At 39.6% G+C, this 13,321-nt stretch overlaps 1 long non-coding RNA gene across 1 annotated transcript in view; it reads right to left on the bottom strand.

The window, feature by feature from the left end:
* LOC133252400 (uncharacterized) overlaps window positions 1-13,321 on the bottom strand; it is a 108,372-nt gene that overhangs the window by 23,125 nt on the left and 71,926 nt on the right. The window contains exon 2 of the long non-coding RNA XR_009737913.1: window positions 12,839-12,968. This is a non-coding gene — a long non-coding RNA (uncharacterized LOC133252400). The remainder of the gene's footprint in view (window positions 1-12,838; window positions 12,969-13,321) is intronic.

Below are 13,321 nucleotides of genomic sequence, written 5' to 3'. Positions count from 1 at the left end.
ATAGTATCATTTACTACTTTTTGGCCACGTTTTATCAAAGAAATTATCCCTTTTGATAATGTACAGTAGTCCTAGTTTTAATACATTAAAAGGAACTAATTTGGATACCAATAAAATTCAATTGCATTATACTTGATTTGGAAATAATGAATTAGTAAATAGTGGAGACAGATTCCTTGACAGAGCAGAGAGCTCCCAAAGAATGTAAGACATGATGAAGTGTGAGCTGGGGGAACCAGAGCAGGCTGAAAGGTGATGATACATGATGATGTGCAACTGAGGACCCCAAGGAAGGATGAAGTGAGATGAGCAGTGATCTTAAGGTGGTAGACATCCATTCATAATGTAAAAAGTTGTATCTGCAGAGTTATTCAAATAACCAGTAGGAAACTTGAAAATTCATTGCCGAGTTTTGCTGCATGGATAGTATAGATTATTAAAAGCAACAGTTGGCAACTAAATCTTTGAACATAATAGAGAAGATGTCCTGTCTTCAAATTACCTCCCATCTTCATGTGAATGTCGTCATGTGTTGTCAGGAGGCTGCCCTCAAAGACTGTCATCTGCAATAAATTAATTTTCATATGTGGATTATTCAATGTCAGAATTCAGTTTTAATGACTCCTGGAGCTCAAAGATTACTAACGCATTCTTTTATCTCAGTGTTGGTTTGTTCTAAAGACAAGAGAGTAAGCTCCCTGAGGGCATCTGAAACACTGAGCACAATATCCAGTTTACAGCACGTGATCCAAAAACATTGAGTGAGTGAAATGAATGGATGGATGAAGTCAGTCTGAATCCCTGACCAAGGAAAGCGATGACCACACCACAGGTTTTCCACACTGCAGTGGAATCAGTCAAAGAGCATAAGGCATGTCTTGGGTTTTCCTGTACCATTTTTGGTGCTGCTCATGAAGTCACCAGAGGCTGCCTAAGCCAGGGACCACATCTTAGTAACTGAAGTACCTTTAACACCCAGGTCTAGGCCAATATGTAGAAAGAATTAAGACAATCCATTGATCCATCCAGGTTCCTATTTGTAACAATGTTAAATGAGAAGACTTCATCTAAAACACAGCTCATCATAGACATGGGACTACTCTTAACTGTACTTTTCTTTCCTGAACGACCTTGATCACTTGCTGAATTATACTGGCCATATTCAGTGTAGCCTCAAAGCCAAGTTCTCAACTATATGAAGGCATCTATTTCACTTCAAAGTGTGCAAGTATGGCCTATAAAAGTATAATTCCTGGTCAATCCCTGGTTTTTCTTTTTCTTACCTTAGCCTTCCACATCATTCTCTATGCCAAAGTATCTAAGAAATTTTCAGTCTAAGTAAACATTGATTTAATATTCATAGCAATTGGAAATTACTATGGTGATAATTATTCAAAACCATACATTCTTTAAAATCTGACATTCAATTTGAAGTAGTGGTAGGGACTTCTATTAAAAATAAAACTTTTGGCACTTCCCTGGCAGTCCAGTGGTTAAGACTTCACCTTCCAGTGCAGGGGGTGCAGATTCAATCCCTAGTCAGAGAATTAAGATCCCACAAGCCTTGGAGCCCAAAAAAACCCAAACATAAAGAAACAGAAGCAATACTGTAATAAATTCAGTACTTTTAAAATGGTCAACATCAAAAAGTATTTTTAAAAAATAAAATAAAATATTTTGATTAAATTATAAATTTGCTTCTCTAAGTGTCTTTGACTTTAGGTAAGCATAACCCTTCTATCTTACCAACTTTGTATTTAATGGTTTCAGATCCTTCTTCATCCCCTTCTGTTGCTATACATGGAATCTTAATATCTCTCCTTTGCATTTTCTCACTTTATTTCTCTTTCCTCAAGAAAATTTTACCCTAAGAACACTTCTGGTCACCCTATTCCTTTTCCACTTATACTGTAAGTAATGAAGACATTGTACTTTTCAAAAACAGGAGTCAGTAGAAGAAATACTAGTAAGGCATGTCCATGCCTCCTGCTAATGAAAGAAAGATTCAGAGTGAGGGTGTTATCAGGGGAAAACATTTAACTACTTTTTAAAAAGTCTTAATAAAAATGTAAAAATTGTTTTCTGGAATGACTTTACGCCACCCAGCACCATAAAGAAGAAAAGTTAGCAGATGGGTCAGAGTTGCAAAGGGCAGTAAGAAAATCAGCAGTGGACTGAACACAGAGTAAGATTTATCAGAGATGTGGAGTTCAAAGAGACCATATCACTTTACTTCATCCCAATCCTACACGTCACAACAGAAAAGAGAAAGTGAGCTGTCACAGAGAGATAACCTTTGACATGTCACAGGCTGGTATGGGGGGGAGGCAATGACACAGTGTCCCAACGATTGCTGTGACCTGGGTGGAGGTGTCACGCCACTTCTCGGAATGCTCTTTGGTGAGCAATCATTCAGAGGGCCAGGACCTCTGGTATCTGCCCTTCAGCCAAAGACAAAAGAGGAGGAAAAAGTCCCCACCACACTCAAGGACAGGTGGCTGTCCCTGCCTAAATACAGATGGAAAAGGAAGGATTTAAGATTTACAACCTAAGCCAGCGGGCCTCATTATTTTTAAATTTAAGAACATGCCATCTGTGGCTTCTCTGGCGATCTAGTAGTTAAGAATTTGCCTGCCAGTGCTGGGGACATGGGTTCTATCCCTGATAGAGCAACTAAGCCCATGGGCCACAACTACTAAGCTTGCACTTGAGAGCCCGAGAGCTGCACTATTGAGCGCAGGCACCCCAACTACTGAAGCCATCACAAAGAGACGCCCGTGCACACTGACAGCTAGAGAGTAGCCCACTCTCTGCCACTAGAGAAAGCCCACATGCCACAGTAAAGACCCAGTGCAGTCGATACATATTTTTTTAATCACTTATTAAAAAAATAAAAAAAGAACATGCTACCTGTAGAGGCTCTAGTAAGCAGGTGGTTTTGGGGGGAGTCTTGAGATGTACCAGGAGAGAGGTTAGGATGCAACAGAGAAGGATGGAGGCCAGTCAAGGGTATGTTTTTGAGCATGTTGCAGCCATGAGCAACAAGGGCTCCCACCCCGCTGAGGAACCAGAGGGGCAATGCAGACCTTCCCTTGGAGACCACCCACACTGGGGATACTTACCCCCAAGGGATCTTACTGCCTCAGCACCTCTGGCACAGCCTGCCCTGTGGGCCAAAGGCGCCCCAGAGGCCAGAGAAGACAGCACACAGAGGTTCGGGGCCTGCTGCTATAAGCGGCAGAGAGGACAGGTATGCGGATAAGGATGGAGCAAATACTGGCCAGGCATCACATGCCCTTGCTACATCTCATTCTCACAGGATTCAACTCCAAATGCCACCATATTTACCATCCAACCCAAAAATGAGGGAAGGGAGGGAAACAATTCTTGTATTAAGAGAAGACTGTGCTCAGTTGACTCTTTTGCGACCCTGTGGACTGCAGCCCACCATGGGATTTCCCAGGCAAGGATACTGGTTGCCATTTCCTTCTCCAGTTGATCTTCCCAACCCAGGAATCAAACCCTCATCTTTTGTGCCTACTGCATTAGTAAGCTGATTCTTTACCACTGAGTCACGTGGGAAATCCATAGAGAAGACTAGAGCAACTCTATTTTAAAAGGGAAACTTCCTAGCTCTAATTGTCTTGGGCCTTTTAGAAGTTAATATCATGTGAGTTTAAAGCAGGGGTTGGCAGGCTAGGGCCCTCCAGCCAAATCCAGCCTGCCAACAGTTTTCTTATGGCCCCCAAGCTAAAAATGGTGTTGCATTTTAAAAAGGTTGGAAAAAAGTCAGAAGAAGACTGTTTCATGACACGTGAAATTTATATGATATTCAAATTTCATTGTCTATAAATATTTATGGGAACACAGCCACACTTATCAGTTTACACAACGCTGAAAGTTGTGCCATGGATGGCAGGGCTGAGGAGCTGTGACAGAGACCATCTGGGCTTCTTGGCTTAAAATTTCCCTCTCTGGTCCCTTACAGAAAGCTGCCTGCCCATCATTTAGAACCAGACTCACTCTCATCAAATCTTTGAGATAAAAAAGCAAAAATAAACAGAAAATCTTCATGGTAGTAGCGATTCCTTGGGGTGGGGTGGTCTCCTCCTTTCTTTAAAGTGTTAGCCATTCAGTCGGGTCAGACTCTTTGCGACACAATGGACGATAGCCTGACAGGCTCCTCTGTCCGTGGAATTTTCCAGGCAAGAATACTGGAGTGTGTTGCCATTCCCTTCTCCAGGGGATCTTCCTGACCCAAGAACTGAACCTGCATCTCCTGCACGGCAGGCAGATTCTTTACCAATGAGCCACCAGGGAAGCCCTCTCCTTTCCTTAAGCAGGATTGAAAGTCCAAATGAAGCTCCACCAGGCAGTGTCTGAGCTTCTCAGATAAGGACGACTATTAGGTTTTCCACCCCTAGTTGATCCGAGTAGAACAAATATTGACAGTGTCTCGTTATTGCTGACATAAAACATGTGGTTTTACAGAATGAAGAATGTCATAAGGAATGAGATTGTTGCAAGCGATGATGAAAGTGGCATAAACTTTAAGATTTAGAATCTCTGTTTTATCCAATATGAAATGTAACACTTTGCAAACACCTGCTACATGGAGAGTTTTTCCAGACAGAAATTCACACTGGAAACTCATGGTGGAACCCTTGAAAAGGAGCTAATTTTGAGAAAAGAGATGAAAAGATCCCAGACCAAGAGGTAATTCGGGACGGGGGCGGGGGCAGGGAAGGACAGGTGGGTGGTAGCAGGTGAAAGAGAGCTTCATAAACATTATATAATCATCAAGCATCAAGCTAATAAATTACTGGAGGAATCAAGGTTTATATAAACCGATGGATGCAGAGCCAAAGAACTGGTAACTTTAATCAGATCCCAAGGGAATCTGGGATGCCAAGTTTAGCCACACAGTTGCTGGTTCAGTCGTGGAAGCAGGGACAAGATATGTAAACGGGGCCCTTTCCAGGCATCACTACGGTGATCTATGTGTGCTATAAATCAGCATTTTGTTCCTGAGAATGCCGCAGTCCATTCTTGAGGCCGTGTTTACAGGAGAACATCAGTATTCTCTCGGCAGGCACGTCACAGCGAAGAGAATTTTAAATAGCACAGGAGAGAAGTGTTCCTGGTAGTCACACAGCCCGTGATAAACTCTGAAGTACAAATGAGAAGTGGAAGTGAACGTGAAACGCATGCTTCGTCCTCAAACTCAGTGAAAAATGAAATGTACGAGAAAAGTTGGATCCTTGCCATGACACCCATTACAGTGTAGACGAAGGCGCTGACCTTTCGTGTTCGACGCACTGTGTTTTTGACACATTTAGTCAATTAAAACGGGTGAAGTGTAATTTGTTTTTCTTAAGTTTAATACAGCATGTCAATAGACGTTAACCAAAATTTATAGTTGGAACACTAAAGCTGCCACATGCACTTAAACAAATGAACACAATTCATCACGGTTGAAATAAAGAGAACATCACGGGCATTTGACTTTATACTTCACGTAAGCGCGTAGCCAAATATAGGAAAGCAGGCTCCTTCTCACACTTCCAGTGGAAAAGACGTTTTAGTTCGCATTAAATATTGGTGTGAAAAACCTGGCTGGTATCCAGTCCTAAGGAGTGTTAGGGTTGGCACTTCCACTGTGTACTCTTACTATAAATTGTTGTAGCGTTTATTTGACATGGAATACCCAAAGGATTGATGAGCAAAGAGAGGAAGATTTTTTTTTATATTGCTGTATTACCTTTTTCAGACATCTATACGAAGCCTTTACATCTTCAAAGCCCAAACAAGCAGCCACCTGTATTCAATCGGTGCAAGATATTTTTCATGAAACGATAGCTTGCCTTTTTATAAACCTATAAAAGCACACATTTTCCATTTTTATGAGTCAGCAAAGCAGTGGCAGATTTAATAATAAAACTTACAAACACAGTTTCTTTATAGACAGTTTAACATTTTTTGCTTGTTTAAAATGCCACAGGAACAACCAAACCTGACTTCACAGTTTCTGTGTCTATCACATCAGACTGAGTTGGCCAAAAGGTTGGTGCTGGTTTTTCTGTAAGAAAAACCCAATGACAAGTAGCTACAATTTTGTACATCTATATTTAAAAAATTGACCCAGCACTCAGAGCATTTATATTACAGACCACAGACTCCTAAAAATTTAAGAGAAACATGATACCATGAGGGGGCAATTCTCAAGTACAACCTAATACAAGTATTAGATTTTGGCATCCATAATATACATGCTATTTACATATAGGTACAGTAATCATGCAATTTGAGTTTGTAAGAGCAATTGCGGTGCCTTTGTAAAAATATATTTGATATTTGAATAGGTTTTAAAAGTTGAGACTGGTATAAGTAAATCAAGCTGTAATATTTGGGAACTAACATAATGGCATAAAGGAACAGTTTTGTAAGATTTTTTTTTTTATTTTAAATAGAACAGGTATGTAATAAATACACAAACAACCATATTTGAAAAATACCTAGGCTGTTCTCTTTAAATACCTAGACCAAGACTTTTACAAGACTGGTTTTAATGTTTACCAAAATCAATTACATTGAACACAATCAATGGCTTCAATGTTTAACTTAAAGTTTATGTCTTTAGACTAACAGACTACCATTAGTCTGAATTATGACAAAATTATTTCTCTTAGTCTTTAGGTAGGTTCGCCTGTGTCAAAGCTACAGGACTAGAATCTTAACCTCCTGAAACAGCAATTACATTTACCTTGAAAAGACCCAGACAGGTCAGGAAGAGCTTCCAAACGATGCTCTCTAAATTGACTGCCAAAATTTTAAGATTAAAGTAATCCAAGTATTTTTAAACATTGCAAAAATAGCCAAATGTTTACTGTTGAAGCAATGGGATGTATAGCATATTTTCACCTGGAAGTAGAAGCTTTCTAGCTATTTAGTCATCTGCTGGGTTTAAAGAATAAGAAAACAACCAGTTAATTAGACAATTTAACATTTGAAACTACTTCTGAAAAGAAAAAGAGCAGTGAGATGGGTATTTCATATCACACAAAGCTCTGCACAGAATTTTTTATCTTTTGAACAGCTGATGTGGCCTTCTATAGACAAACTATGGGCTTCCCTGGTGGTTCAGACAGTAAAGAATCTGCCTGCAATACAGGAGACCGAGTTTCGATCCCTGGGTCGGGAAGATCCCCTGGAGAAGGAAATGGCAACCTACTCCAGTATTCTTGCCTGGGAAATCCCATGAACAGAGGAGCCTCTCGGGCTACAGTCCATGGGGTCGCAAAGAGTCGGGCATGACTAAGCGACTGACACACACATACGTGTCACTGAAGTACTAAAATTCATGGGTTTTGTTTTATAACATTTTTCAGTTAGCCTAAAAAATACTACACATATAACACAGACACACACACAGTCTCAGTGATCATAAAATGAAAAGTTAAAGTAGCGATGAGATATCACTTCACACACGATACTGGTAAGATTTAAGAGTGGTAACACCTATTCCTGATAGAGTTGTGGGAAAGGATATAACTATATGTTGCTGGAGGAAGTATGAATTGTTATAGCCTTTTGGACAAGCACCCTGGCCATATCTATTAAAATTTAAAGTACATGCACTCTTCCCATCAGTATTCCTGTTACTGGCCATCTATTCTGTAGAAATGAAGTACTGGTGTATAAGGAAGGTTAATGCTGTTTTTCAGGGCAGAGACAAAAAAATGTGAAGAAAAAATGCATGCTCAGTATCAGGTAAAAATTTGAATTGCAGGCAAATTCTTTATCAACTGAGGCACAAGGAAAGCCCAAGAATACTGGAGTGGGTAGCCTATCCCTTCTCTAGGGGATCTTCCCCACCCAGGAATCGAACTGGGGTCTCCTGCATTGCAAAGCAGATTCTTTACCAACTGAGCTATCAGGGAAACCCCAAAATTTAAATAAGTTGGGTAAAACCATACTATGAGATAACAGGCAGCAATTGCAAAGAATAATTTCAATCTAAAATCAGTGACTGAGGACTTCTCTGGTGGCTCAGTGGTAAAGAATCTGCCCTCCAACACAAGGGATATGGGTTCAATCCCTGATCCAGAAGATCCCACAAGCCGCAGAGCAACTATGTCTGCATGCCACAACTACTTAGCCTGTGCTCTAAAGCTCAGGAGCTGCGCCTGCTGAAGCCCGAAAGCCCTAGAGCCTGTGCTCTGAAACAAGAGAAGACACCGCAGTGAGAAGCCCGCACACCACAGCTAGAGAGTAGCCCTGCAGCAACCAAGACCTAGCATAGCCAAAAATAAATAAATGAATAATAATAATAGAATCATAAAGTCAATGATTGAAAAGATTTTTACAGCATGCTGTTAAGTCAGAAAGGTAAGAGGCAGAGAAATACAGTAATAACATATTGCATTATAATACAATATGTAATATGTATTATCCCACTTTTCTAAACAAACAATACCAAGATTTTTGAATATACATACAATTATACATGTGTATGAATATATGCAAATATATGTATGAATATACTTTTATGACCATAAATTAAAGTAAGCCAAGATACATACCAAAGTGATAACATTGATATCTAGGGTTAATTACTTGGAGAGAGGAGAAAAGACAATGAACAAAAAGAAAACTGTATTTTTAAAAGTTTATACAGTAAAGGCAGTATTACATGATGACTTTTTGATAAAATCTTTGGAAAAGTGGGTGTATATTTCTAAAATGTTACAGGAAAGAATAGTCATCATTATTGATATTTTTTCTCAATGTGCATAAATGTTGGATATTTCTCTCATTATTTTTAAAATAATGATCATTATTAACTATAATATATCTGATAAAGGGCTATTTTCATTGGAGGAAAAAACTAACAACTAAATGAATAAACTAGTTTAAATTTCTCTCAATGTAAATATTACTTAGTGTACGGTAAATTTTTAAGCATTTAAGTGCAAAGAAACATCCTTATTTTGACTGGGGAAAATAAAAGAAAAAAATCATGAGATAAAGACATGGCACATGCCAACAGCTGGCCAGCTATGCATTCTCTTCTGCCATTACAAGATGATGTCTGTTTTAGCTGAACAGACAGCCACTGAGAATAAACACTACGTTTCCCAGCCTTCCTTGCCAGTAGGAGAGAAAGAATGTAGGGTGTGTCTAAGCTCCGTCCAACTCAGTGTAAGCAGAGGTGATGGGTCAGGCCTGGAGGGTGTAGAGTGAGCCATGTGCAACCACGCAGACAAAGCAAACCAATCAGAGGGTCCAAATTCACATGCAGGTAGAGCCTGTGAGTGAGACTAAGTGGTGGGGAGGGAATCAGAATTCTGGTGAGACTTGGCTTTTCCTTGCTGAGTTTAGCATTCCTGCAAGAGAAATTAATTCAAGAGAAGTATACGGGGGTGGGAGTGGAATAAATAGGGAGACTGGGATTGACATGTACGTAGTACTATACAGATAAATAAGAAAATAAAATAGATAAACAAATAAGGACCTATTGTATAGCACAGGAAACTACTCAATACTCTGTAATGGCCTATATGGGGAAAGAATCTAAAAAAGAGGGGATATACTTATAACAGACTCCTTTTTCTGTACAGCAGAAACTAACACAACACTGTAAATCAACTATACTCCAATAAAAAATTTAAAAATTAAAAAAGAGAGAGAGAATTATAAGAGGTAGATTCAGCATGAGGTAAGCCTGGCCCTGTCTTCTCGAAATCATCACAGAGCTAATGGGGCAAAGATCAGGGAAGATACAGCCCCTGGCATTCCCCTCCAAAACTGCCGATTCCAAAGACCTGAAAGCAGCCATAGACAAAAATTAGCTAACTTCACTGAAGAAAAAGAGAGTAAGTACAAAGTATACAGGCAGCAAAAACAAGACCAGAAGCTGACTGTGGCTCAGATCATGAACTCCTTATTGCAAAATTCAGACTTAAATTGAAGAAAGTAGGGGAAACCACTAGACCATTCAGGTATGACCTAAATCAAATCCCTTAATTATACAGTGAAAGTGACAAAAAGATTCAAGGGATTACATCGGATAGAGTGCCTGAAGAACTATGGATGGAGGTTCCTGACATTGTACAGGAGGCAGTGATCAAGACAATTCCCAAGAAAAAGAAATGCAAAAATGCAAATGGTTGTATGAGGAGGCCTTACAAATAGCTGAAAAAAGAGGAGGAGCTAAAGGCAAAGGAGAAAAGGAAAGATATACCCATTTGAATGCAGAGTTCCAAAGAATAGCAAGGAGAGATAAGGAAGCCTTCCTCAGTGATCAATGCAAAGAAATAGAGGAAAACAATAGAATAAGAAAGACTAGAGATCTCATCAAGAAAATTAGAGAAATCAAGGGAATATTTCATGAAAAGATGGGCACAATAAAGGACAGAAATGGTATGGACCTAACAGAAGCAGAAGATATTAAGTAGAGGTGGCAAGAATACACAGAAGAACTACACAAAGAAAGATCTTCACAACCCAGATAATCACGATGGTGTAATCACTCACCTAGAACCAGACATCCTGGAATGTGAAGTCAAGTGGGCCTTAGAAAGCATCACTACGAACAAAGCTAGTGGAGGTGATAGAATTCCAGTTGAGCTCTTTCAAATTCTAAAAGATGATGCTATGAAAGTGCTGCACTCAATATGCCAGCAAATTGGGAAAACACAGCAGTGGCCACAGGACTGGAAAAGGTCAGTTTTCATCCAATCCCAAAGAAAGGCAATGCCAAAGAATGCTCAAACTACCGCACAATTGCACTCATCTCACAAGCTAGCAAAGTAATGCTCAAAATCCTCCAAGCCAGGCTTCAACAGTACATGAACCATGTACTTCCAGATGTTCAAGCTGGGTTTATAAAAGGCAGAGGAACCAGAGATGAAATCGCCAACATCCGTTGGATCATTGAAAAAGCAAGAGAGTCCCAGAAAAATATCTACTTCTGCTTTATTGACTATGCCAAAACCTTTGACTCCGTGGATCACACCAAACTGTGGAAAATTCTGAAAGAGATGGGAATACCAGACCACCTGACCTGCCTCTTGAGAAACCTGTATGCAGGTCAAGAGGCAACAGTGAGAACTGGACATGAAACAACAGACTGGTTCCAAATCGGGAAAGGAGTACGTCAAGGCTGTATATTGTCACCCTGCTTATTTAACTTATATGCAGAGTACATCATGAGAAATGCTGGGCTAAATGAAGTGCAAGTTGGAATCAAGATTGCTGGGAGAAATATCAATAACCTCAGATAGGCAGATGACACTACACTTATGGCAGAAAGTGAAGAAGAACTAAAGAGACTCTTGATGAAAGTGAAAGAAGAGAGTGAAAAAGTTGGCTTAAAACTCAACACTCAGAAAACTAAGATCATGGCATCTGGTCCCATCACTTCATGGCAAATAGATGGGGAAACAATGCAAACAGTGACAGACTTTACTTTTCAGGGCTCCAAAATCACTGCCGATGGGGGCTGAAGCCATGAAATTAAAAGACACTTGCTCCTTGGAAGAAAAGTTATGACCAATCTAGACAGCATATTAAAAAGCAGACATTACTTCAGCAACAAAGGTCCACCCAGTCAAAGCTTTTTTTTTCCCAGCAGTCATGTATGGATGTGAGAGTTGGACTATAAAGAAAACTGAGAGTTGAAGAATTGATGCTTTTGAACTGTGGTGTTGGAGAAGACTCTTGTGAGTCTCTGGGACAGCAAGGAGATCCAACCAGTCTATCCTAAAGGAAATCATTCCTGAATATTCATGGAAAGGACTGATTCTGAAGCTGAAACTCCAATACTTTGGCCACCTGATGGGAAGAACTGACTCATTGGAAAAGACCCTGATGCTGGGAAAGATCGAAGGCGGGAGGAGAAGGGACGACAGAGGATGAGATGGTTGGATGGTGTCACCCACTTGATAGACATGAGTTTGAGTAAACTCCAGGAGTTGGTCATGGACAGGGAAGCCTGGTGTGCTGCAGTCCATGGGGTCCGAAAGAGTTGGACACGACTGAGTGACTGAACTGAACTGAACTGAACAAATACACAAAATAATACATGACCAAAGGGAAATAGACAAAACTTTGAAAATCATGCCTCCATATTGCGTAATTATATGAAAACATATTTGAAAACCTACCTAAATTTGTCCACTTCATATGAAAACATATTTATCAAATTTGACCCTGTTTTCTATTGCTGTCACAAAAATATCACAGATTTAGTGACTTAGCACAATTTTTAAGAAATAATGTTTTTATTTAGTTGTGTATTTTTTAAAATTTTTATTGGAGTATAGTTGCTTTACAATGTTATGTTAGTTTCTACTGCACAGCTTAGTGAATCAGCTCTACATATACATGTATTCCCTCTTTTTTGGATTTCCTTCCCACTTTGGTCACCACAGAGCACTTAATATAGAGTTCCCTGTGCCATACAGTAGGCTCTCATCTATTGTATACATAGTATCAATAGATTATATATGTCAGTCCCAATCTCCCGATTCATCCCACTCCTTTCCCCCTAGGTGTCCATCCGTTTGTTCTCTATGTCTGTGTTTCTATTTCTGCTTTGTAAATTTTTTCCTTTGTCATTTGCTGTTATTGTAAATTTTTTCTTTTGGCATACTTAATGGCTTAACACAAATGTATTATCTTAGAGTTCTGGAGGTCAGAAATCCAATATGGGTCTCCCTGAACAAAAATCAAGATGCCATCAGTCTGCTTCCTTTTCTGGATTGTCTACAGGAGGATTTGTTTCCAGCTGACTGGTGTATTGCCAGGATTTGTTTCCTTGTGGCTGTTTTCTTACCAGCTGTCAGTTGAGAGTTTTCCCTGCTTCTGGAAGCCACCAATATCCTTAGCTGATGGTCCCTCACCCAGTCTTCAAAGCCAGGTTCAGTGGATGTAGATCAAGTGCCTCTCACAGGTATCTCTCTGACCTAGAAAAAAAAAAGTTATGCATTTTTTAATTCTCAAAAGATTACATAGTTCAAAATAATCTCCTTATCTCAAGTCCTCTACCATTAATCAGATTCGCACCCTCATTTCTTCCATGCAGCATAACATAGTCACAGGTCCCAGGGAATTGGGCATAGACACCTTTAGGGACCAGTATTTTTTTATTGTAAACCAGTATACAAATATCTTTCAAAAAAAAAAAAAACAACTTGGATTAATTTTCATGGACAAAATGGGGAACTAGCCCTTAAAAATTAGCATGTGCAGATGGTTTCACAAGGAATTCAGCCAAACCTTCAAAGACTAGATAATCCAATGCTACTTTAATTTTTCC

Source organism: Bos javanicus, chromosome 8 (genome assembly GCF_032452875.1).
Source record: "Bos javanicus breed banteng chromosome 8, ARS-OSU_banteng_1.0, whole genome shotgun sequence".
NCBI lineage: Eukaryota > Metazoa > Chordata > Mammalia > Artiodactyla > Bovidae > Bos > Bos javanicus.
Note: the sequence above shows the minus strand (reverse complement) of the source record. Positions and strands in the feature narration are given on the sequence as shown.